Source organism: Eleutherodactylus coqui, chromosome 1 (assembly GCF_035609145.1).
Source record: "Eleutherodactylus coqui strain aEleCoq1 chromosome 1, aEleCoq1.hap1, whole genome shotgun sequence".
Classification (NCBI taxonomy): Eukaryota; Metazoa; Chordata; class Amphibia; order Anura; family Eleutherodactylidae; genus Eleutherodactylus; species Eleutherodactylus coqui.
In genome coordinates, this window is record NC_089837.1 from 537,691,261 (window position 1) to 537,718,863 (window position 27,603).

Genomic DNA, 27,603 nt, shown 5'->3' on the forward strand with positions numbered 1-27,603 from the left:
TCTGGGAATGTTTAGCAGAAGAGAAGGCAAAGAGGAGACTTAATAGCTGTCTACAAATATCTGAAGGGCTGTCACAGTGCAGAGGGATCAGCCCTATTCTCATCTGCACAAGGTAAGACTAGAAGCAATGGGATGAAACTGAAAGGGAGGAGACACAGATTACATATTAGCCAGTGAGGGGGATCAATGAGTGGAACAGGTTGCCACGGGAGGTGGGGAGTTCTCTTTCAATGGAAGTGTTCAAACAAAGGCTGGACAGATATCTGTCTGGGATGATTTAGTGATCCTGCACTGAGCAGGAGGTTGGACCCGCTAGAGGTCCCTTCCAACTCTACCACTCTATGAGTCTATATCGCCGATAGGTTGTGTTATGGAATTCAATGTTCCGTCAATATGCTGTGAGGCTCCAAATCAGAGGTGGTTATGGCGGCCGCCGTGAGAAAGCAATGAAACACAGAGATCAGGCCTGTGTCTAGAAGCAATCTGTGTTTATTCTGTACATTGTCATTTCTTATACAAAAAATAGGAGTATCAGTAGGCGTATCAGTGCAAAGGCTAGTGTTACAAAGTTCAATCTGTTATACTGAGGTCAAAGTACTAAGGTGGTGAATAATTGCGTTTTCTCAATAAACATGGCTTCTTTTGTTGGAATGTAGACTGACTGTCTAGTACCTTGATTCTTTATCACAATCTACATTTTAATCACATGCCCTAGACAGCAGTTAATGATCGAAGCATTCCATTATCCTTTGATCATTGTAACGAGATTAACAAGATCTTGGAGACATGATGGACATTTAAGATTACACCTCTACTTAATGTAATTAAGTACTGACCTAAATGTACAAGCATTTATCAGAGCTTTTCATAGGACACAGAATAGAGTGTACAATTTAGGCCTAAAGCCTCCGGAAACGTGTATCAAAGATACATACATATATAAATTAATATGTTCATAACCCTCACAATCCCCCATTTGAAACAGTCCATCTTGAAAAGAGCCTTTGTTGTGGTACTATCAAGGGTGCTAAGCCACCCTTGCCGGTCTTTCTATCCTCTTCGCTGGATCCCCACTGTTGGTGCTCTTTTACTCTTTTGACTGTTTTAACGATATCGTAGAGGGAGCGATTCCAGATAATTTGCTTGTCTCCGTATCCCACAGAATGTCCATAAGTTGCAAACACTCAAAAGAATGAACAAAAGAAACAGTATTAGTAATGGGTGAAACATAAAATCCATCATCTTTCCTGCTGTAGGTGACCATCCAGTAAAAATATCATACCAGTTATATTCGGTGTCTATCTGGATTTTATTACCTATGCTGACCAACTTATCTCCTACCCATATAGTTTGTTTTTCTAATTCCATAAGGGAGAGGTTAGTAACATCCAAATGCTTTTGAAGGTGTTCAGTGTCTTTCATTAGTCTTACGATTCTACCCAAGGATATAGTCAGATTTGACATAGGGATAGCATCTGGGTGCCAGTAATACTTTATTGCAGCTTCAGCATCTGGCAAAAAGGTGTAAGTTTCTGTAAACCAATGTATCACCGATATGTTCTGTAAACATCCAGAAAATGGAGTGGTGAGATTATACATACTGGTGGTTTTAGTTTGGTTGGTAACAAAGCATATATATTGGGGGCCAACTTCTATCAGCATATGGAAAGACGCAGGTAGCACCGTCCAATCACATATGCTGACTGAAGGCTGCAGGAAACATGGCTCATATGCGGCTGTACTCCGTCCGCATACTAGGCCATCCAGTGTTTCTTCACAGTTCTCTATGCCATGGGTTTTATTTTCACTATCAATCATCGTACCTGTGAACGTGGGCAACCAATATTGGAAAGCATATAGAGGCGGTCCGAACACCACAGGTAGTACTACAAACTCAGGCTTGTGTCCTTTACATCATAAAAAGTCATTTCTCCAGTGCAATATTCATCAGAGCATTCTACACTATCAGCCCGGGGCCGTATCCAGGATGCTACTGGAATTACATTCTTGAAAATATTTCTCCACAATTTTTCATTCTTTGTCATCAAATCTGACTGTGCTTTATCCTTCTCGTGAATCATATATACATATTGCAGACTACATTGTGTATAGTTTATGAATTTACTCATATTTACAAACAAATCATTTTGAACCCCAAAACTCAGATTAAAAAGCGTTAATACATCCTTATTATATCCTAATGCAAGATGTTGGGGGAGGAATATGGAGGGCATCCATTGTGCCTGAATATTGACCAGATTAGACACATCTCTTCCTTCCCGTGCCATCTTATTTTTCATTACTTCTAAATCTATTGAATTTAAAACCCCTGTCTGACTCGATTACCTCTGGTACCCCATACCTGCAGACTACCTCATTCATGAGCTTCTTTGCTGTTGCCTGAGCAGTTGCCTTGGTGATGGTGTAGGCCTCAACCCAACCTGAGAAGATATCAACAACAACAAGCACATATTCATATTTCCCCACACGTGGGAGCTGAATATAGTCAATTTGCAATCTCTGAAATGGGTAGAGTGGCCTAGGCAAGTGTTTTTGCGGGACCTTTACTTTCTGTCCTGGGTTGCTCACGGCACAGATCATACAAGATTGGACAAATGATGCAGCAGTTACAGAGAACCCAGGGGCCACCTATTCTCTCTCAAGCGTCAGTAGCATAGCTGCCTTCGATAGGTGAGTCTTTCCATGGATCAGCTGGGCCATCATGGGGTACAGGGATCGTGGTAGGCAAGTTCTACTGACTGTTTGCCATACGCCACCCTGTTCTACTGCTCCCATATTAGTCCATTTATCTTTTTCTTCTTTGCTGGCTTGTGACTGTAATGTCTTTAGTACATCAATGTCCATATTTTTATCAAAGTCCAAATCATAGTCTCTGACTTGTGCGGTCAGTATCTTCTTTTCTTCTTTCTTCCATGGTTTGAGGGCCGCTGCCTTTGCTGTGAAGTCTGCGAGGGCGTTGCCTTTTGCTTCTGCAGTGTTGGCTTTAGTATGAGCTTTCACCTTTAGGATTGCTACTTTATCCGGTAGGAGTAGGGCTTTCATAAGGTTCTGTACTGCTGCACCATTCTTAATGGGTTGTCCTACAGAAGTTAAAAATTGTCTGGCCTTCCATATTGGGCCGTAATCATGAGCTATGCCAAATGCATACCTGGAATCAGTGTAAACGTTTGCTGTTTTACCTTCTGCCACTCTACACGCCTCAGTGAGGGCCTTCAATTCCGCTTCTTGTGCTGAGACATGCGGAGGCAGAGCTTCTGCTTTTAGGACATCATGTTGTGTGACTACTGCATACCCGGTATGGAATCGGCCATCCTCACCTTGGTACCGTGAACCATCTACAAAAAGCTCAAAATGTGCATTGTCAATAGGCGTTTCAGTAACTGATTCAAAACCTGCAGTTTCTTGCTGCATCAATTCTAGACAATCATGCTGGTGTTTTGAATCAAATAAATCAGAATCATGCTGTACAGAATTTAAAAATAACTGATCTGCAGTACCCAAATCCCCCACCCCCCCATTTGAATCGGGATACTCGATTGGAAGAAGAGTAGCCGGGTTCAAGGTAGTGCACCGTTGGAAGGAGATGTTAGGAGGCATGAGCAAGGCACATTGTAACCTTATTTGACGAGCTAGAGACAGGTGTTTAGGTTGTACTTGAGTGAGTATACTCTGGATGTCATGGGGGGTGAGAACCACTAGGGGGTAGTCCAGGACCAACTCAGAAGATTTGTCAACCATTGCTTGTACTGCTGCTACCGCACGGACACAGGAGGGGGCTCCTCGGGCCACCGGATCCAATCTCATGGAGTAATACCCAAGTGGCAGTGGACATCCTCCATGTTTTTGTGTCAACACTGCCGTCGCATGACCAGAAAGTTCAGTGCAGAAGAGAGTGAAATGTAGAGTGTAATTAGGAATTCCCAGTGCTGGAGAACTGAGAATAGAGAGTTTTAGTGTATGAAAATTGTCAGTTGCTTCAGGAGTGAGAGAGAAAGGAACACTTGGAAGACAATCATAGAGTGGTTGCATCAGGGATGAGGCACAACGGATCCAAGGACGGCAGTATGAGACAAGCCCCAAAAAGGTGCGGAGTTTGGCAGCGGAAGAAGGTACAGAAATGGCTTGAACTGCAGCTTTTCGTTCTTCTGTGAGATGTTTGGTTCCTTGAGCTAGGCAATGGCCTAGAAACACAACCTTTTGTTTACAAAGCTGTAATTTTTCCTTTGAAGCCTTGCAGCCATTTTCTGCTAAAAATTTTAGAAGAGAAATGGATGCAGATTGACATGTTTTCAGATCCTCAGCACAAAGCAGAAGGTCATCAACATATTGCAACAGCACAGTTCCATCAGGCGGAGTCCAGGCCTGCAAAACAGACTGGAGTGCCTGGGTGTACATGTTTGGAGAATTCTGCGCACCTTGTGGCAGGACGGTCCAAGCGTATTGTTTACCCTTGAAGGTAAAAGCAAAAAGGTACTGGCAATCCGGATGGATCGGTACACTGAAAAACGCATTTGCAAGATCTATCACTGTAAAAAAATGTCGCAGTGGGCGGGACTTGTGCTAAAAGCGTATGTGGATTTGGCACTACTAGGGTGTCGAGTACAGTTACTTTATTAATTTCCCGAAATCATGTACCATGCGATAAACATCTGGTTGTCCCTTTTGTGTTTTCTTTTTAACTGGGAAGAGGGGAGTATTGGCTGGTGATGTTATTTCCCGTAGTGCCCCCATTTGAATTAAGTCTGTAATTTGTGGGCCTATAGAATCCTCTTGGGCCCTACCCAATGGATATTGTTTTACTTGGGGGGCTACGCATCCTGGTTTTAGTGTGACTACCATGGGTGTCACATTCATATGACCAATATCTGTTTTGGACTTGGCCCAGAGTTCCTGTGGAACTTCCTGTAATATTATTTCCTCTTCTGTAGTTAAGAGGAAAATTGGCTGTGGATCATCTAGAGAAGCCACCATCTGGCAAAATTGTTCTGCGTTTGTTTTTGCAAAATCAATCTGTACTGTTCCTTCTTCAGTAAACTGAATGGAAGCTGACAGGGCAGAGAGTATGTCTGTGCCCATAACTGACAGTGGAATATCATCACTCACCAATAGTTTTGTTAACACTGTCTGGTCTCTGAATTTTATGGGGAGAGGGTCTGTTTCCTGAAGTTTCTTAGGAACTCCTTCAAGACCTACAACAGTTTGAGCTGTATTTTGCCGGTATGCTGGAGGAATTAGGTGGCTTTGGATGACTGAGGTTGCTGCCCCTGTATCAACAAGGAAAGGAATTTCCTTATTGAGTACTTCCCCTTTAAGAAAAATGGCCACACCCTCTTTTACATTGCTCATGGGGAAGAAGGGCAGAGGGTCGCCGACTATTCAATCTTGGTTTTCTATTTCTCCCTTGGCGACTCGTGCTTTTGTGGGTTGTTCACTACCCCTCTGCTGGAGGAATTTTCTACACTCCCGTTTAAAGTGCCCAGGCTTACGACAGAAATGGCACTTAAGGTTATGTTTGGGATGGGTGCCCCGTTTTATTTTGTTCTCTCCTGTGCTGTATTGTGCTATCATAACAGAGCTATGTCCTTTTTTGATTTTTAAATTTAGTTCAATGCCCTTGGCTGCTTGCACCAGGCCTGCTGCTTCATATTGTCTCCACTCAGGCTTGTTATCCATGAGTTTAGACCTCAAGGGTTCTCGCAACCCCTCTACAAAGGCCATGCTAAGTACATGGTCACCCAATTCTTGTATGCCCCTATACCCCAGATCTGACCAACGTTGTTGAAGGCGGGCATAAAATTGCTCTACACTTTCATCCTTCTCTTGTGTGACATTAGAAAGAGACAGGGAGGATTCTTTTAATTTTTCTTTTGCCCAACGTTCTAGACCAATTAAAAATATCTTACCACTTTTTAATTCTCTATGTTTAATTTTATCCCAATCTGTGCCACAATGGTCTTTCACATAATTTAAAATTATAGTTCCCACTGCCTCCCCTGTTTTTAACATAATCAAAGGACCCAGATCAGCTGATGTTGCAGAGTATGTGTCTTGTATTTGTGCTATCTGTCTAAAGAAAGGCATAGGTCTGGTCATGGGGTCTGGTAATTGCTGTATAAGTGACATATGCTCTTGAGGTGTCCATGGTCTATATTTAACTTTTTGTGAGGTCATATCATATTGGCTCCTTCTGCCTTCCCCCTGTGTTACATCAGCTCCTAAACCACTCTCCGCTCCCTGCATCTCCTCCTTGTCCTCTTCTCCATGCTTCCACTCACTAGCCTTGGATCTAGTGAGCATAGGCATAACCGGTTTGTGCCGAGGAGCTCCGCAAGCAGGGCAGCTCTCTCTCCAATCCGGGTTTTGTTGTCCACAATGCCAGCAGGTCCATCCCTCCTGTCCAGTGTTTGACCTTGGAGTGGATGGCTTGGCATAGGGTGGGGGAGACTGTTGGAATTGAGATGAAGGAGGGGGTGGAGGTGGAAGAGGGAACTGACCTGGCAATGGGGGAGCATAATATATCTGTCCTTTGAATTCTTTTCTCTGATATCCTGCATCTTCTATATCTCTACTTGCCTTTTTCCAACTATTCAACATTTCCTGTAATCCATTATCTTTTGCCCACCCAGCATGACTGTCTGAAAACCTTTCCCACTGCTGGAGATCTAATACTCCTGTCCCTTTATATCCTATGTGCTTAAACAATTTATCACATCCTCTACCAACTGCAGCTCTGCCTTCTCTTTCTTGTACAATTTCTTTAGCTGTCTTCCATACCTTATCCTCTTTACCAGCAGTATTGCCCATGGCTGGCGGTTTATGTACACCAAGAGGCTTATTATTTTATCCTTTCATACACATAAAACAATCCCCTGACCGTTGAAATATACAAACGGAACTGCAGGGGGCCCTGTCCAGAATCGTGGCCTTGTTAGGGACTCCTTTCAGCGTCACTGATCAGGTTCCTGTTAACACGGGACACAGAGATTTATATTTGCACCCCGGAGGTCAGGTTCCGTCGATCAGGTCAACTCATCAATCACTCACTCGTGCATAAACAGGCACACATAAAGACAAAAACATTTGAATGTCAGTTACTACTTTTTTTTTTTTTTTTTTTTAAGTGTCAGTACTTCCTCACTTGTCTGCAAGTGTCGGTACCTCCCAACCCTGCTTATTTTTCCCCCGTCTCAACTACTTCTCTTATACCTATAAGAGGCTCCCATCAGGGATTTTATCCCCTCAAAATTTTAGGCTTCCCTGGTACAATTTATACCATGCCTTCCAGAGATCGGCAAGAGGGTTTCATATTCTGTACACTGACCATGCAAAGTAACAAATAAAGACAATAACAGTTAAAGAACACCTGCACAGCATATTCAGCCCACCATATGAATTCTTAAAAAAAAAAAAAAAGCTTGAAGATTTATAAGAGGCATGCACTTCTTACCTCTCGGACAGGAAAGGAGCAGCCAAGAAGCACGGATAGATTGTGGCAAGATAAAGCCTTACCTTACTGCGCAGTTTTTGTAAATCCGTGGTTCCGAGTGGCTCCTTATCCCATCTGGGTCCGGGGGGGTTTGAGGTGCAGGTGGTCCTCTTGTTCCTTCAAGCCCCATGTTCTGGGCACCAATTACTGTTATGGAATTCAATGTTCCGTCAATATGCTGTGAGGCTCCAAATCAGAGGTGGTTATGGCGGCCGCCGTGAGAAAGCAATGAAACACAGATCAGGCCTGTGTCTAGAAGCAATCTGTGTTTATTCTGTACATTGTCATTTCTTATACAAAAAATAGAAGGAGTATCAGTAGGCGTATCAGTAGGCGTATCAGTGCAAAGGCTAGTGTTACAAAGTTCAATCTGTTATACTGAGGTCAAAGTACTAAGGTGGTGAATAATTGCGTTTTCTCAATAAACATGGCTTCTTTTGTTGGAATGTAGACTGACTGTCTAGTACCTTGATTCTTTATCACAATCTACCTTTTAATCACATGCCCTAGACAGCAGTTAATGATCGAAGCATTCCATTATCCTTTGATCATTGTAACGAGATTAACAAGATCTTGGAGACATGATGGACATTTAAGATTACACCTCTACTTAATGTAATTATGTACTGACCTAAATGTACAAGCATTTATCAGAGCTTTTCATAAGACACAGAATAGAGTGTACAATTTAGGCCTAAAGCCTCCGGAAACGTGTATCAAAGATACATACATATATAAATTAATATGTTCATAACCCTCACAGTTGTCCCATGAAGGAAGGGGGGGCAGCTGAAATGGGCTTGGTGGGTGATCTGGGGGATCAACCTACTAGATCCATTTTAAAAAGGGGACGTGTGGTATAATAATTTTGGTGCAATGTCATCAGCTGTCATTCAGGACACTAGAAAAGTCCCCCTTGATGCCTCCCCCCCCCCCCATCCTGCACAACTGCCAGGCCTTTGATAACCATATGGACTTAGGAGGGGTTTTGTTCAGATGGCATTAGAGTTAAGGCACTGACAAGGGGATGCTATTTAACCCCTCTACCAGTGAGGTGTAACACCTCGGAAGGTTTCCAGAGGGAAAATCTCTTAATAAGTTTTATTAGTCATGCAAAGGTTGAATTATATTTTTGGAATCAGGCAAGCCAAATGAAGGAAATTTCAGTACGGGCCCCAGAATAAACCCCAAATGGTGTATCCGTGTACTTTGTTATAATTTACGTGTCCTGTCTAATATCGCTGAATAGATAACATCATTGCCTGAAAAATGCCGGGAAATTTATTTCCAATTGCAGTGTTGCCTGCGGAAATATGTCCAAAATGAGGGATTATGGTTTTCCCAGAGATCAACCACACCTCCCCACCCCTCTCTAAATCCTTACAATGGGTCCAGACGCAAAGACCCCATCTTCATAACTTCAGGAAAATCCAACGGATGGACCAGCACTCACGAGTTTCTTGAAAAAGTATAAATCTTTATTCGTCAGCTATATACAGGCTGCAACGTTTAGACCTTTATTAGGTCTTTTTTTTCAAGCAAGCAGCTAATGGTAACAATACATGAATAGAAAAAAGACATACACCAATAGAAAAGACAAAAGGCAAACACACAAACCAGACTGCCATTGGTCCGGAAACGCGCAGCACAGATTATCGCCATCAGGATTTAGTGATGAGCAGGTGTATGATATTCAGATAACTACTCCATAGTTTTATGTAATGCTTTGATCCAGCGTCCCCTCATGTCTGTTGTGCATGAGCAAGCCAGCATCCAATCACAGCCATGCCCATACCAGTACTCGCATCAAGAAGGCGCATGCACAGGAATTGTTATGCCACAAGAAGCTATCTAGCTCCAGTCTACTACGAGGCGTCCCCTCATATATATTGCGCATGTGCAAAAAGGCGACCAATCACAACACTGCCCGTACCAATACTCGCATAAAAACGCCACCGCACAAGCAGGGGAGTCATTTTCACGTGACTACCCATCTAAGCATCAAAACGCCACTGTGCATGCGGGGGAGTCATTCTCCCGTGAGTACCCATCTCAGTATATACACATAGAGGTGAGGTAGATTCTCCTCAGTATATACACATAGAGGGGAGGTAGATTCTCCTCAGTATATACACACAGAAGTGATGTAGATTCTCCTCAGTATATACACATAGAGGGGAGGTAGATTCTCCTCAGTATATACACATAGAGGTGAGGTAGATTCTCCTCAGTATATACACACAGAAGTGATGTAGATTCTCCTCAGTATATACACATAGAGGTGAGGTAGATTCTCCTCAGTATATACACATAGAGGTGAGGTAGATTCTCCTCAGTATATACACACAGAAGTGATGTAGATTCTCCTCAGTATATACACATAGAGGGGAGGTAGATTCTCCTCAGTATATATACACATAGAGGGGAGGTAGCTTCTCCTCAGTATATACACATAGAGGGGAGGTAGATTCTCCTCAGTATATACACATAGAGGGGAGGTAGATTCTCCTCATTATATACACACAGAGGTGATGTAGATTCTTCTCAGTATGAACACATAGAGGTGAGGTAGATTCTCCTCAGTATATACACACAGAGGTGAGGTAGATGCTACTCAGTGTATACACATGGAGGTGAGGTAGATTCTCCTCAGTATATACACATGGAGGGAAGGTAGATTCTCCTCAGTATATACACATAGAGGTGAGGTAGATTCTCCTCAGTATATACACACAGAGGTGAGGTAGATTCTCCTCAGTATATACACATAGAGGGGAGGTAGATTCTCCTCAGTATATACACATAGAGGTGAGGTAGATTCTCCTCAGTATATACACAGAGGTGAGGTAGATTCTCCTCAGTATATACACATAGAGGGGAGGTAGATTCCCCTCAGTATATACACATAGAGGTGAGGTAGATTCTCCTCAGTATATACACACAGAGGTGAGGTAGATTCTCCTCAGTATATACACACAGAGGGGAGGTAGATTCTCCTCAGTATATACACATAGAGGTGAGGTAGATTCTCCTCAGTATATACACATAGAGAGGAGGTAGATTCTCCTCAGTATATACACATAGAGGGGAGGTAGATTCCCCTCAGTATATACACATAGAGGTGAGGTAGATTCTCCTCAGTATATACACATAGAGGTGAGGTAGATTCTCCTCAGTATATACACAGAGAGGTGAGGTAGATTCTCCTCAGTATATACATATAGAGGTGAGGTAGATTCTCCTCAGTATATACACATAGAGGTGAGGTAGATTCTCCTCAGTATATACACAGAAGTGAGGTAGATTCCTCTCAGTATATACACATAGAGGGGAGGTAGATTCTCCTCAGTATATACACAGAAGTGAGGTAGATTCCTCTCAGTATATACACATAGAGGTGAGGTAGATTCTCCTCAGTATATACACATAGAGGTGAGGTAGATTCCTCTCAGTATATACACATAGAGGGGAGGTAGATTCTCCTCAGCATATAAACAAAGATGGCCAAAACATTTAGCAGCCATGCGAAGGAAAGGGGCAGTCGAGCCGTAGCTGCAGGCGGTCGTCCTCATCCTGGAATTGTTACTGAAAATTGTTGGCCGACACCTATTAACGAAGATCACTTGCTGCTCCCCGCTGCCACAAAATCCCCTTGCTAGACAACAATGTAATTTATTCCAGCGGTCATTCAATAGGAAGCCTTATCAGGGTGCGACAAAAAAAAAAACAACTAAACTTCAGTAAAGCAAAATTTGATCAGCTCCGAATTCCTCTTGGGAACATTAAGGCTGGGTTCTCACACGGTGTATTCCCGGCACAAATCTCACCATTTGGCTGCAGCGAAAAAACGCAAGATTTCCGCCCAGAAAGCGCTGCTTCAAAACCTGCTGCAGCAGAAAAAAAAGAATGGACATGATGCGGCCGGTGAATCCACGCCGCAATGCCAGCTTCTGACGGCTTTCCCGCAACAAATTCACCATCCCATGTGGACTTGTCAGGCCTCACATGGAATACTGCGCACAGTTCTGGACTCCGCTGCTCAAGAAAGATGTTACAGTACTGAAGGGGGTACAAATAAGGGCAACTAAACTAATAAACGGAATGGGAGGGCTGGATACCCAGAGAGGCACCAAAACTGGGATTATTCACCCCGGAAAAAAGACGGTTAAGGGGCGACCAAATAACTCTGTATAAATCCATGAGGGGACGATACAAGGATCTCTGCCATGAGCTGTTTATACCCAGGACTGCGACGGTAACAAGAGGGCATCCGCTACGTCTAGAGGAAAGCAGGTTTCATCACCAACACAGAAGGGGGTTCTTTACTGTAAGAGCAGTGAGACTGTGGAACTCTCTGCCTGAGGACGTGGTGATGGCAGGATCCATAGAGGAGTTTAAGAGGGACTAGATGTCTATCTATGATATTACAGGATATAGACATTAGGTGACCAGCGGGGTTGCTGATCCGGGTCTTGGAGTCAGGTGGGAACTCAAACATTGATCCAGGGATTATTCTAACTACCATTATGGAGTCGGAAAGGAATTTTTTCCTCCGAAGAAGCGGAGCATGGGTTTTTTGCCTTTCTCTGGAGCAACAATGGGGTGGAGGAGGGGACAGAAACAGGCTGAAGTAGATGGACATTGTCTCCTTTCAGCCTCACATACTACGTTACTGCACATAGAGTTGCACAAGGATCCTGTGTATGACCAGTAGTCCTGACGGTCAAGAAGAACTGGGAGCAAGGAGCACCAAAGGGGTTGTTCAGTTATGGGCCACTAATGGCTCACTATCAGTAGCGGTTCACTGGGCCGCTTCATTCTGCCAGATTACAATGGCCCAGTTTGGGACTAATTAACAGAAATTAAAGAAACCTAAATTATGCTTAATAGCTCATCAGTTATTAACTGTGTCCCAGCCATTTAGTAACATTATATTACTGGCATCAATTGATTAAAACAGTTAGCTCTGAAGTTTGAATATATATTACAAGATTTATTAAAAAAAACAATATCATACTGACAAAGCTCACTTATTATATCTTGCTCCAAGTAAATGCACTAGAGCTCTATTTGGTCTAGACAAATCTCTAACACTGCTTATCCGGAGCTTCTGAATTCAGTAATAGAATGCTAGAGCTGCAGTGAAGACTGACACTTAAAATATGCATAGGCATAGACAAGAGGAAGCAGAAGTGGTGCTGATAACTCCAAGGTCACGGACGAATTACTGCAAAGTAATGCAGATTTTGAACATATATATGTATGATAGAAACATAACGATAACAAGAATGTCTGACAATAGCTTGAATAATTCTCATAAAATAACCTGCCAATTACTTTTAAGCCATTTGCAGGATTAAAAAACAGAAAAATAATACTTGCTTCTATCTGAGTGTGCTGCCAACTTGAGCATATGTTTCCACACCCTAACCTACCCAATTCCTCAAGAAACTATAGAAGGATTCCAAAAACAACTAATGAGATATATCTGGAATAATAGGAGGCCTAGCGTGGCAGCTCAGATCCTATACCAACATCCTAAACAAGGTGGGATGGGAGTTCCAAATTTGCATTCATATTATCAAGCGACTATTCTAAACCAAACTATGACTTGGTTACGGGACTCCAGGACACCAACATGGAGTCTTATGGGAAAACAGATGAACAAAAATAGGTCATTGAACTCCCTCCTTAAGGCATGCATGATCGGGACTCTGGACCCGGAGAGATCTTCTTTGTAAGTGTCCATGACACGTCTCCACCTATGCTCGCAACGCTACATACCTACACAAAGTCCCATAGACTGCAATCCCTTGAACTCCCACTAGAGATTCTTACATACTTTATTCAAGATTGGAACGTTGGTAGATGGGGGGGGGGGGGGGGGGGGGACACGAGGAATTAAAAACAATTCGGATATCCTGGAAGGGGAGGAAATACTTACATTTAATAAGATTGGAGAGAGCTTTGCACTGGGAGATAACCATTATTATTATATTATCAAATTCAATCCTTAAAAAAAAGAATCAGATGAGGTCTCTGAAGGTCTGAGATGCCTCCTTACCACTTATAACACTGGCCAAGGGTCTAAAACAAGGACATTTTATAATGTTTTATGAGGGGATATGGGAGCTTCGAAGAGAGTTCATCTGGTGAACTGGGAAAGAGGTGTAAGGTGGCAGTTTTATCAACCTCAGTGGTTGAAACCCTTTGAGTGGGCCAATAAATCCACCCTCTCCATGAGTTTATTGCAGACTCACTGCGAGATACTAACAAGATGGTATTACACCCTGCCAAACTAGCTAGAAGCTTCCCCCTTCAGAGTAAAGACCGCTGGAGAAATTGTGGCCAGGAGGGAACATTATTTTGCATTTTTTGGGAATGCCTGTTGGTCCAAATTTTCTGGAGGGAGGTGTTTGGTCTCACCCCAAAAATAACAGGTTTATATATGAAAAGCAGCTCACAATTAGCGCTTTTTCTGCATGAGTGTGACCTTATACTCAGACTATATCAGAAGTGGATAAGCATTTCTTGTTGACAGCGAAACGTATAATAGCTAAAAAGTGGAGATCAAGCTGTCCTCCAAGTATTAAAGATCTATTGGACACCTTAGCAGACCAGTATGCTTACGAAAAAATGTATACTGAATCTAAAAACAACCTGAACTGCTTTAACTCTACATGGAAACCTTGGAGGCAGTATATATTAGCAGTTTGACATGGTTATTAGAGATGAGCAAGCACCAAAATGCTCGGGTGCTCGCTGCTCAAGTTGAACTTTTCGCGATGCTCGAGAGCTCGTTTCGAGTAACGAACCCCATTAAAGTCAATGGGTGACTCAAGCATTTTTGTATGGAACCGATGCTCTGCATAGCTGATGACTTGTGAAACTCTGGAAAACATCCGAAAGTCATAAAAACACCACAGAAACAGATACATAAGGGCAGGGTCAGCATGCATGGCTGCATCTGAGGCTCCTAAGTCCCACTATTAAGCCACAATGGGGGCACGAGTCTACCCCCCCCCAACAGTTTTTACTTCAGTCAAACCCTCATTAGCAAGGCACACCTTAGCTAAGCACCACACTACCTGCAACCAAGGACAATCACTGCCTGCGGGTGACACCGCTGCCTCTTCTCCTGGGTTACATGCTGCCCAACCCCCCCGCACGACCCTGCGTCCACAGCGCACACCAAAGTGTCCCTGCGCAGCCTTCAGCTGCCCTCATGCCACACGCTGGCTGCATAGCCACACCACCCTCATGTCTATTTATAAGTGCGTCTGCCATGAGGAGGAACCGGAAGCACACACTGCAGAGGGTTGGCAGGGCCAGGTAGCGACCCTCTTTAAAAAGGGGGGCGATAGCCCACAATGCTGTTGAGAATCGATGATAAATTGACGTACGATCATCATTCCAATCCCATGGCACCTCCGTCGCAAAATTGTCAGGAGCCGCAAACGTGGGCATAAAGGGGACTCAGGTGCCAGCACTTCTACACATCTCCACAATGCAGCAATACTCTGTGTGGGAAGTATGTGAGCGGGCCCTTGGCCAGCCTCTGTCCCAGCAAACACCTTGTGTGGCCCAAGGTGCTACGAGTGACATAGCAATGGGGAATCCATGTGTCCACACACTACTCATTCTGTGTAGGTGTCGGATAGCTCAATCAACAACGCAAGGGGAAAGCCATCTGCACTCTGCACCCTACCCAAGTCAGTCAGTGTATTTGTGCCAGACAGGTAAAACACCGCTATGGGAAGTCTGTGTGCACCCACAGTATCGGTGAGTCCAAGGAACCCAAAGACAGTACACATAAAGAAATCAGAGTGCCCAAACATGCCAGACTTTCACTGCGCCGAGGACATAGGCCTCTGCACAAACCCTCAGCAATCGCTGGCATAGAGCAAACTCCGATGCTGGTACAGCTGTGAATGTTTCATGAATGCAGTGACGCTCCTCTTGTTTGCCCCAAACCAGTGTCTCAGATAACTGTGATAATACGGGAGAAAATGCACGTTGCCCAGTGCTGATCCCATGAACCCAGGAGGAGGACGTGGCCTTACAAGGCCAAGAAACCATGACCAGGACCTGCTGTAATCTGTGTGGGAAGTATGTGAGCAGGCCCAGGGTCAGGCTCGGTCCCAGCCTCCACCTTGTGTGACCAAAGGTGCCCTGAGTTACATAGCAATGGGAAATCCATGTGTCCCCACACAGATAGCTCAACACTGCAAGGGGAAGTCTTTGAGTTCCTTGGGCTCGCCTATGCTGTCAGTGCACAAAGATGGTATTACACAAGAAGAAATCAGAGTGTCCAACCATGGGAGAGCTTCACCCCACCAATGACCTTGGCCTCTGCCTACAATTCATGCCCTAGTCAGTCAGTGTATTTGTGCCAGATAGGTAAAACACTGCGATGGGAAGACTTAGTGCACCCATAGTATAGACAGACCCCTGTAACATTCCTGTAGCAAAGGTATAAACAGACCCCAGTAACATTTCTGTAGCAGAAGTATATGCAGACCCCTGTAACATTTCTGTAGTAACAGTATAGACAGACCCCAGTAGCATTTCTGTAGTAACAGTATAGACAGCCCCCAGTAACATTTCTGCAGCAGAGGTATAGGCAGACCCCAGTAACATTTCTGTAGCAGAGGTATAGGCAGACCCCAGTAACATTTCTGTAGTAACAGTATAGACAGACCCCTGTAACATTTCTGTAGCAGAAGTGTAGGCAGCCCGCTGTAACATTTGTGTAGCAGAGGTATAGACAGACCCCAGTAACATTTCTGTAGCAGAAGTATAGGCAGACCCCTGTAACATTTCTGTAGCAGAGGTATAGGCAGACCCCAGTAACATTTCTATAGTAACCGTATAGACAGACCCCAGTAACATTTCTGTAGTAACAGTATAGACAGACCCCTGTAACATTTCTGTAGCAGAAGTATAGGCAGACCTCTGTAACATTTATGTAGAAGAAGTATAGGCAGACCCCAGTAACATTTCTGTAGCAGAGGTATAGGCAGACCCCAGTAACATTTCTGTAGTAACATTATAGACAGACCCCTGTAACATTTCTGTAGCAGAAGTATAGGCAGACCCCAGTAACATTTCTATAGTAACAGTATAGACAGACCCCAGTAACATTTCTGTAGTAACAGTATAGGCAGACCCCAGTAACATTTCTGTAGCAAAGATATAGGCAGACCCCTGTAACATTTCTGTAGCACAAGTATAGGCAGACCCCAGTAAAATTTCTGTAGTAACAGTATAGACACACTTGAGTAACATTTCTGTAGCAGAAGTATAGGCAGACCCCAGTAACATTTATGTAGCAGAAGTATAGACAGACTCCAGTAACATTTCTGTAGCAAAGGTATAAGCAGACACCTGTAACATTTCTGTAGCACAAGTATAGGCAGACCCCAGTAAAATTTCTGTAGTAACAGTATAGACACACTTGAGTAACATTTCTGTAGCAGAAGTATAGGCAGACCCCAGTAACATTTATGTAGCAGAAGTATAGACAGACTCCAGTAACATTTCTGTAGCAAAGGTATAAGCAGACACCTGTAACATTTCTGTAGCACAAGTATAGGCAGACCCCAGTAACATTTATGTAGTAACAGTATAGGCAGACCCCAGTAACATTTATGTAGTAACAGTATAGACAGACCCCTGTAACATTTCTGTAGCAGAAGTATAGGCAGACCTCTGTAACATTTATGTAGAAGAAGTATAGGCAGACCCCAGTAACATTTCTGTAGCAGAGGTATAGGCATACCCCAGTAACATTTCTGTAGTAACAGTATAGACAGACCCCTGTACATTTCTGTAGTAGAAGTATAGGCAGACCTCTGTAACATTTATGTAGAAGAAGTATAGGCAGACCCCAGTAACATTTCTGTAGCAGAGGTATAGGCAGACCCCAGTAACATTTCTGTAGTAACATTATAGACAGACCCCTGTAACATTTCTGTAGCAGAAGTATAGGCAGACCCCAGTAACATTTATGTAGCAGAAGTATAGACAGACTCCAGTAACATTTCTGTAGCAAAGGTATAAGCAGACACCTGTAACATTTCTGTAGCACAAGTATAGGCGGACCCCAGTAACATTTATGTAGTAACAGTATAGGCAGACCCCAGTAACATTTATGTAGTAACAGTATAGACAGACCCCTGTAACATTTCTGCAGTAACAGTATAGACAGACCCCAGTAACATTTATGTAGCAGAAGTATAGGCAGACCCCAGTAACATTTCTGTAGCAAAGGTATAGGCAGACCCCAGTAACATTTCTGTAGCTGAAGTTTAGGAAGACCCCAATAAAATTTCTGTTGCAAGACTATAGGCGAACCCCTGAAACATTGGTGTACCATGAGTGTAGGCGAAGGCCAAAAAAATTAGTTAGATAACAGTATAGACGAGGGCCAGAAAAATTAATGTACCAAGAGTACAAATGTACCCCTGAAAAATTGCTCAACTGAGAGTGCAGGTGAAACTCATAAATATATTTTAAAGATACAGCTTGCTGTTGCTTAATTTGTAACAGAGCCTGGAGGCAGCCCTGTTAAAAAAAATTGGTTTATGTTAAAGTATCAATACTTTTTAAACTTTGAAAAATTGGGGAAAAAAATGGTAAGCAGAGCCTTTTGGGCCGCAGAAAAATTGGCAGTTCAGCGTGATGACATGATGTTTCAGGAGGTGGAGTAGGAGTAGGAGGACTAATATCAGAGAGAGATTGACAAAGCAAATTCCCCCTTTTTTCCGGTGATAGAGAATGCTTTTTTTCTGCGGTTGCAGCAAAAAGAATCATTAGGTTCCGCTGCTCTCCGCCGGTGGAGAAGAGAAGTCTGGGGAAATCCAGCCTTTGTTCATCTTTATGAATGTAAGCATGTTGGCACTGGTAGTTGACAGGCGGGTACGCTTATCCGTGATGATTTACCAGCAGCACTAAACACCCTCTCTGACAAGACGCTAGCAGCAGGGCAAGCCAGCACCTCCAGGGCGTACAGCGCAAGTTCGTGCCACGTGTCCAGCTTTGACACACAATAGTTGTATGGAGCAGAGGCGTCACGGAGGATGGTGGTACGATCGGCTACATACTCCCTCACCATCTTTTTACAGTGCTCCCTCCGACTCAGCCTTGACTGGGGAGTGGTGACACAGTCTTGCTGGGGAGCCATAAAGCTGGCAAAGGCCTTGGAGAGTGTTCTGCTGCCTGCGTTAAACATGCTGCCTGATCTCCACGCCTCCCCTGCTACTTGGCCCTCGGAACTGCGCCTTCTGCCACTAGCACTGTCAGATGGGAAGTTTAGAATCACTTTTTCCACCAGGGCCCTGTGGCATTGCATCACTCTCGTACCCCTTTCCTCTTTGGAAATGAGAGTAGAAAGGTTCTCCTTTTACCATGGGTCGAGAAGGGTGTACACCCAGTAATCCTAGTGTTGGCCAGAATGCGTCTAACGCGAGGGTCATGATAAAGGCAGCCTAACATGAAGTCAGCCATGTGTGCCAGGGTACCAGTACGCAAGACATGGCTGTCCTCACTAGGAAGATGACTTTCAGGATCCTCCTCCTCCTCCACAGGCCATACACGCTGAACAGAAGAGAGGCAAGCAGCATGGGTACCCTCTGCAGTGTGCCCAGCTGTCTCTTCCCTCTCTCCTTCTGCTCCTCCCCCTCCTCTAAAACATGCTGAGATATAGACATGAGGGTGCTCTAGCTATCAAGCGACATACTCTCATCCCCCGTCTCATGTTCCAACCGCAAAGCAGCAGCCTTTATGCTTTGCAGCGAACTTCTCAGCAGGAATAGCAGTGGGATGGTAATGCTAATGATTGCAGCATCGCCGCTCACCATCTGGGTAGACTCCTCAAAGTTTCCAAGGACCTGGCAGATATCTGCCATCCAGGCCCACTCCTCGGTAAAGAATTGAGGAGGCTGACTACCACTACACCGCCCATGTTGGAGTTGGTATTCCACTATAGCTCTACGCTGCTCATACAGCCTGGCCAACATGTGCAGCATAGAATTCCACTGTGTGGGCACGTTGCATAGCAGTCGGTGCTCTGGCAGATTAAACTGATGTTGCATGGTCCTCAGGGTGGCAGCGTCTGTGGTGGACTTGCAGAAACGTGCGCAGACGCGGCGCAACTTGCCGAGCAGGTCAGACAAGTGAGGGTAGTTTTTCAGAAACTGCTGAACCACCAAATTGAAGACGTGGGCCAGGCATGGCACGCGTGTGAGGCTGCCGAGCTGCAGAGCTGCCACCAGGTTACAGCCATTGTCACACACAACCATGCCGGGTTGGGGGCCGTGTGCCTCTTTTCACCTATGCTGATTAGTTTCAGCACGGCCTGCTGACGCTTGCCTTCCGCTGTGCTGCCGCGCGATACCGATTGCTGGCGAAGTGCTGCTCACACTTTTTAATTGCGAGGTAGATGTTGCGTAGGAGGAGGAGGGGGAGGGTTTAGAGGAGGTGGCATAAACCACCGCAGATACCAGCACCGAGGTAGGACCCGCTATTCTGGGGGTGGGTAGGATGTGAGCGGTCCCAGGCTCTGACTCTGTCCCAGCCTCCACCAAATTCACCCAATGTGCTGTCAGGAAGATATAGTGGCCCTGCCCGCCTGTGTTTGTCAAAGTGTCAGTTGTTAAGTGGACCTTCCCAGTAACCGCGTTGGTGAGGGCATGTATAATGTTGCAAGAGACATGCTGGTGTAGGGCGGGGACGGCAAACCGGGAAAAATAGTGGCGACTGGGGACCGCCGCCGCCATCATGTTTCTTGAAAGCCTCCATTTCCACAAGCCTGTACGGCAGCATCTCCAGGTTGATTAATTTGGCAATGTGCACATTTAATGCTTGTGCCTGTGTGTGTGTGGCAGCGTACATGCGCTTTTGCTCCAACGCTTGTGTTAGCGACAGCTGAACTCAGCACTGAGAGACTGCTGAATGGGGTGGAGGACAGTGGAGGTGAGGGTGTGGGTGCAGGCCGGGAGGCGCTCGTGCCTGTGTCCTGGGAGGGGGATTGGATCTGTGTGGCAGGTTGGGGCACAGGGGAAGAGGCAGTGGTGTGACCTGCAGGCGGTGAACGGCCTTCGTCTCACCTTGTGGGGTGCTTGGCATCACATGCTGGTGGTGGTGAGGCTGGTAGTGGTGGCTCCCCGGCTGATCTTGGTGCAACACAGGTTGCACGCCACTGCTCATCGGTCGTCTGCGCTCTCACTGAAAAACTTCCACACCTTTGAACACCTAGCCCTCTGCACGGAGGCTTGCCGCGAGGGGGTGGTTTGGGAAACAGTTGGGGGATTCTTCGCTCTGGCCCTGCCTCTCCCCCTGGCCACTCCACTGCCTGTTCAAGCTATGCTGCTGCTGCACTTGCCTCCCCCTTTGAAGCCCTGTACTCAGTAGGCTTAGCAAACCAGGTGGGGTCAGTCACTTCATAGTCCAGCTGCTCTTCCTCCAAATCCTCTGTGCGCTCCTCCCTCGGACTTACTACCCTTACTACCACCTCACTGACAGACAACTGTGTCTCATCGTCATCATCATCCTCCTCCTCACCCACAAAAAGCTCTTGAGACAGTTCCCGGAAGTCCCCAGCCTCATCACCCGGACCCCGGGAACTTTCCAAAGGTTGGGCTTCGGCCACGACAAACTCCTCAGGTGAGAGAGGAACCAGTTTTTCCCACTCATGTCAGGTACCCGAGAACAGTTCCTGGGAGTCTGCCTGCTCATCAGAATATGTCATTTTCATGGAATGTGGAGGCTGGGAGGAAGGAGCAGCAGCCAGAGGATTCAGAGTAGCAGCCCCTAAGCCGGGAGTAGTGGACTGCGTAGAAGACTGGGTGGTCGATACATTGCTGGATGCACTTTCTGCCATCCACGACAGGACCTGCTCACACTGCTCTGTTTGTAATAAAGGTCTACCACGTGGGCCCATAAATTGTGATATGAAGCTGGGGACCCCAGAAACTTGCGTCTCTCCTAATCCCGCAGCAGCCGGCTGGGATACACCTGGACTAGGAACTCGACCTGTGCCCACACCCTCACTTAGACCTCCACGTCCTCGACCCTTACCCCTACTCCTCATCATGGCGGATTAAGAATAGAGCAGGGCCCAAATAAATTACCCCACTGTACAGCACTGACAACTGTGGCTAATTCACCGCACACAGAGACTTGTAGATAGCGGAGGCTCTATGCTGTGGCTTGAAAAAAAGAACCCGCTGTCTTACGCTGATACCTAGGGGTAATTTACTGCTCACAGAGACTTATAGATAAGAGAGGCTGTATGGAGTGGGAGAAGACTCTAAAGCCAGTGGATAGTGCTGGTAACTGCGGCGATCTCAACTGCACCAAGGAAAGGGTATTGTGAGATGCTCTGCACAGCGGCTGAGCTGAAATACTTTGCAGTGGCCCCGGTAATATTACAGTACTGTTTAGCGGTGAGACCTCTGTCTAATTCACTGCAGACAGAGAACGGTATAAATGAGGTAGATCGCAGCAGGCTAGGAATAATTTGAGTGCAGTTTCACGGTGAGAGCGGTATATTACGACACTGCAGCCAGAAAAAAGTATCACTGAAAGGCTGCAAACAGGCCTAGCTCAGTTATACTAAAATGGTAGCACTACAACTCCCAGCAGGCACCAAGTAAAATGCACACGGTGAGATGTAGCCCTAAGAAGGACCGATGGGGTTCTTGAAGACAGCACCTCTGCTAACACTTTCCCTATACTCTGTATAGGGAATAGACTGCAGACTGAGAATGTTATAGCTGTAATAGCCTGCACAGCCCGAGATGGGAAAAAAATTTGTGCACTACTGCTCCCAGCCAGCCACAAGAGTAATGCACACAGTCAGATGTAGCCCTAAGAAGGACCATTGGGATTCTTGAAGACGCTAACACTATCCCTGAATGAGCAGCAGCACTCTCCCTAATCTCTGCCAGTGTGTGTCTCAGGCGAGCCGCTGGCGGGACCGCTTTAAATACTCGGTGGTCACTTGATCTCACCAGCCACTCACTGCAGGGGGGTGGGATAGGGCTGGCACGTCACAGGAGGAAGTGGTAATACCTTCCCTGCATGTCTATTGGCTAGAAAATGGCGCTAAACATGCGGGGAAGGAAATGGAATTGACTTGAGTACCGCATGGTGTTCGTCTCGAGTAACGAGCATCTCGATTACCCTAATACTCGAGCGAGCATCAAGCTCCGACCAGTGTGCTCGCTCATCTCTAGTACTAATTTATTTGAGATAAACTTATGTTTAATATCTTTTTATTGAGATTTCAAATTTAAACACACATTCGAAACAAAAAAATAAAAAGGAAAATAAGTAAGGAATGGGACGCTCGGTTTATAGCAGGTCACGCAGGACCGCAATATAAGCTTAAGAATTTAGAGAAGGGGAGTGTTCCAACAATCAAAACCACTAGAACATCTGCTAAGAGTCCCTCTGGAGCCTACTTAGCAGCCGTATAGAGAATACTATAACATGACACCGGGTCCTCAGATCCAACACTTCCGCATGCTTGCCATAAGAGTTCCGTTTTTTTAAAATTGCTTAAACCGTAAGAATAGAACTAGAGACCAACATCAGAGTAGTCAAAGAGAAAATAGGGTAGTTGGGAAAAGATGAGGGAAAAACAAACAAACAAAAAAAGGATAAAGGAAAACAACCAGGAGAGGGGGAGTCACTCAGGGAAGGTGGAAAGAGAAACCTCCCTGGTACTTCCTGCCTGTAATTGCCCTATTATCTGCTCCATGTCATCTGTGTCATGGCTCCGTCTCAATGCCTCCTCTCGGCGCCCACCCTCCTACCTTCCCACCACAGCCTGAAACTCAGGCGAGTCGCGGTACGTGTTCCACAGCACCCAGCCACGCCCACTCGAACACTCGGAACCTTTATCAACCAGTTCCTTCATGTACATTAGCTGATTTAGTTCCTGGACCAATTCCAAGGTCGAGGGAGCAGTGTTGCTCCGCCAATGACGTGGGATAACAGTGGCGAACGTGCCAGGTATAAATCGACAGCAGCTCCAACTGTGGGGGGCCTCCACTATGCAACGCGATGCCCCCTCATATAGCTCAAATACTTTTCTCCAGAGGATTGGAGTGAGAGTTTCCCGAAATTGTTCAAAAAACCAGGGGGCAAACCCGTCTGCACCAGGGGCCTTCCTCGTCGACCAAGACTTAATAGCCTTGCTGATTTCCTCAGCTGTGAACTCCAAGTTCAAGGACTCTAGTCTCTCCTGGGATACTCCGGAGGGCCACTCTCTGGATGTAGTCATCGATCCTGATTTTCCGTCAGGCGGGGGTCATATCGGCCAACTGGCCGTGTATATTATAGAGGCCATGGTAATAGGCCCTGAAACCTTCTATGATTTCCCTAGGGTCCTGCCTCTTTTGGCCCATACTATCTGCTATGTGGGGTACGTATGTAAGGTTAGATTTATTCCGGAGAAAGCGTGCAAGTGAGCATCAGCATTTATTAGCACATTCACAGGAGTAGAGTTTCATACTGTCCCTAAACCACAGGTATTTTTGGTCAAGGAGGTGTCTTAGTTCTTCTCTTGTTTTCAGCAGCTCATTCTATGTGGATAGGGTTCCCAACTGGCCAAACGCTTTCTGCAAGTTTGCTAATTTGGCCAGTAGAGAAATAATTTTGGCTGCTTTCTCACGTTTTAGGCACATCCTGTGCTTGATAAAAGACCGCCCCCAGGACACATTTAAGTGCTTCCAACTGGACCAGCTTAGATGTTGTGTCAGCAGAGTGGTCAGTAAGGAAATTTTCAATGGTGCTATGCAAGTCTGCACAGCACAACGGATCTTTCAAAAGATTATTGTTCAACCTCCATGACCATGGCCTCTCTGCGGCACCCGGGACCATCAAAGTGAGCACAACTGGGGCATGGTCTGACCAGAGTGCTGACCCAATAGATGCCTCCGAGTTCCATGTTAGAGTGTGATGGCTCATGACTATGAGGTCAATGTGGCTGTGTGACTGGTGCGCCGGGGAGAAATAGGAGTAGTCCCGCTCTAAGAAATGGGTCACTCTCCAGACATCTACCAATTGGAGCTGTTTAAGGCCCTGTGGAACAGACGGAGCTGCGAAGCCGAGACTGATGCCCACCCCGACGAGCAATCCAGTTCGGGATCTAATGGGAAATTAAAGTCGCCCCCTAGCACTACCACCCCCTCTGCAAAATCTGCCAACCTGCCCAGAATGGCTCTTCCCACTTGTGGGAAGCTACCACGTCGCGAGAGTGAGGAGCTTACCACACATCTGGACCTTCAGGAAGACAAACAGCCCCTCTGGATCGGTTACTGCGTCCAACACCTCGTGTGGTACTGCTCTGTATCGCTATTGATACTCCTCTTGACTTGGTTTCTAGGTTCGTGCTGTGGTACCATGCCGCGAAATGTCAGTTTTTGAAAGCCGAAACGTGCCTGGCCCGCAGGTGCGTCTCCTGCAGAATAAGACATGAGATTTCAATTTATGCATTTGGTACAGCATCTGACTTCTTTTTTGCACCACATTGAGGCCCCGGACATTCAGGGAGCAGAAATTCAATTTAGCCATAGCTAGAGACGGCCGCAGCAGCACAGAGGAGACCACGGATGATGTCCGGCAAGGGTGACAGAAAGAGAGGGAAGGGAGGGGAACCAGAGATAAGTAAAAGCAGACTCCTAGGGACAAGGAGCAGGGGCCTCCACCGAGAATCGATAGTCGTCTGAGTCCCACCCTGTGCAAGAGAGGCAAGAATGGAAGGAGCAAGGACAGGTAGAGTTATTGTAAGAGAAAGAGGGAGAGAGAGGGAAAAAAAGGGGGCGGGGGTTGAGAAGGGGGGGGAATAAATAAAAATAGACACAAAAAACAAACACTGAAATGGAGTTCACTCCGAAGCAAATAGAGATACCAAAAGGACAGAAGCCGCCAGATATTCAGGGCACACCCGCCTCCCCCCGCTAGTGGGGAAGACGCCTGTGTCCGAAAAATAAGAGAAATGTGGGAGGTAACAAAAACTATAAACTGCCCGTTGATCCACCTATGGTCAGCCCCGAGCCCCTGTCTGGAACGTGCTTTCCACGAGTGGAGTGTTTGCCTCAGAGGCGCCTCCAGTCCGTGCGCTGCAACAATGGCCATCATGTAAACTAATGTGAAACCATTTTCTGATTAACATCTGAAACATAATGCTAGCAGCATATCGAACTTGCAGCGCAATGAGTGGTCAAAGTTCAACCTTTGTCGATCAGTTATGTAGGGAGCCATGTTGCAAAGGTGCCCTGCCTCATCCCTCTCCGCGTCTTCTTCTTTTGGGGCCCCTGTACAGCTGTTGAAAAGGATCATTTGCAGGTAGCTAGGGCAGGATTGGCCAACCTATTATGTCAGGCACGGGGAGGTCAAGCACTTCACAAAAGGCAGGGACATCTTCTGGGTATCTCAACTCCCTCACAGTCGCTCTATGGCTGACCAGTACATGAAAGGGGAACCCCCAGCTGTAGGCCATATTCCAGCGGCGAAGCTCCTCGAGCAGAGGGCGAAGAGCCCTTCATTAGGTAGTGTGAGTCTGGATAAGTCAGGCAATATTTGAAGCCCAAACCCCCATGTGTTATTTCTTGACGCTCACGGGCTCCTCTCATTATGGCTTCCTGCAGTTAGAATTTATGGACCCTGCAGACTACGTCGTGCGGTCAGTCTGAGTCACAAGAGTGGGGGCCAAGAGCCCTATGATATCTATTTAGCTTTAAGGCAGCTTCAGGCGAGACCCCTCGTAGATCGTTGAAGATGTTTCGCACTGTCGCCTTTTAACTGAGGGGGCTCTATATCCTCAGGGAGACCTCTGATGCGTATGTTATTTCTGTGGCCTCTGTTCCCCATGTCATCTAGAGAGAGTCCATTAGGAAGTGTAACTGGTGGGACATATTGGCTAGGGCAGACTCATAGTACTCCACTCTATCAGCGAGTGATGCAAGATCGCCTTCAGTTGTGGAGACCCTTTCTCCCAAGTGGTGGACGTCTCCTGTGATTGCCCTGGTGAAGGTGCAGACAGGACCACCGCTATGCTCTGGAGAAGCGCCGAGTCCCTGCAGCCCCAACTCCCTTCGGTGCCATCTTCTGCTCCTCCGCAGCCGAATCCTGGCCACTGTCCACTGAGGAGGAAAGCGTCTAGCCCCCTACCCATGGGGGTCTGGGAATGGACTCCTGAGCGCCGCTCGCTGTAGCCCTTCTTGCTGCTGCCCATCCTGGTTTCCTTAGGGGTGAGTGTTGCCGCACTGCAGGCTGTCGGCGCCTCCGATAGCAGGAGCCTTCAGGACTAGCTGCCACTCTCTGCCATGGCCAGGTCACGCTCTTGGGAAGAGCCATTCTGGGCAGGTTGGCAGATTTTGCAGAGGGGGTGGTAGTGCTAGGGGGCGACTTTAATTTCCCATTAGATCCCGAACTGGATTGCTTATGATCTGAATAGCTTTGTTGCAATTGTAATAATTGATATCAAATGTGTGACATTCATGTATGTTCTGAAAATCAAATCAAAAATTACTTGGGGAAAAAAAAGGCACAGACATTACACATGTGAAAACATTGCTGGTTTTTATGCACCATCTTGAGGCTGACCGCTTCCTCTCCTCCTCCTATTCTACAGTTCCTAAAAATATATGTACAAGATAAAAATCACATTAAAAAACCATCAATTTATATCTGTAGTCTGTCTATATCCATTCAATCAGGGTGACTCGGGCGCTTTATGGATCTCCATGCAGTCCTGTTTTGTACGACTTCTCTCAGTTCGGTCGTTTGCCTGATGGTGTCGGCTTTGATAGTAGCAAGCCAGCACATTCTTTGGCGGCCCAGTCTTCTCTTGCCGCTGACCACTTTTTAGTATAATTGATGTTTCTAATAAATTAGCTTGCACTATGTGGCCGAAGTATGAGAGTCTCTGTTTGGGGAGATGATTGTGTTGACTATCCAGTATTTCGTTGCAATGCTTATGTCTTTTTACGACCTGCCTTTGCAGGACGTGTATGGCGGGAGATGGCACTGCCATCTTCTTCTATAGTTTGCAGGTGTCAGCTGTTTATTACAGCTGACACCTG

General features: G+C 45.9%; 1 long non-coding RNA gene across 1 annotated transcript; it reads right to left on the reverse strand.

Moving 5' to 3' along the window:
- Positions 1–469: 469 nt before the first annotated feature.
- On the reverse strand, positions 470–25,025 carry LOC136592476 (uncharacterized). The gene is made up of 2 exons (XR_010788100.1): positions 24,787–25,025; positions 470–1,183 (listed from the first exon to the last, which is right to left on the reverse strand). It is a non-coding gene; the product is annotated as an uncharacterized lncRNA (long non-coding RNA).
- Between the last annotated feature and the right edge of the window lie 2,578 nt (positions 25,026–27,603).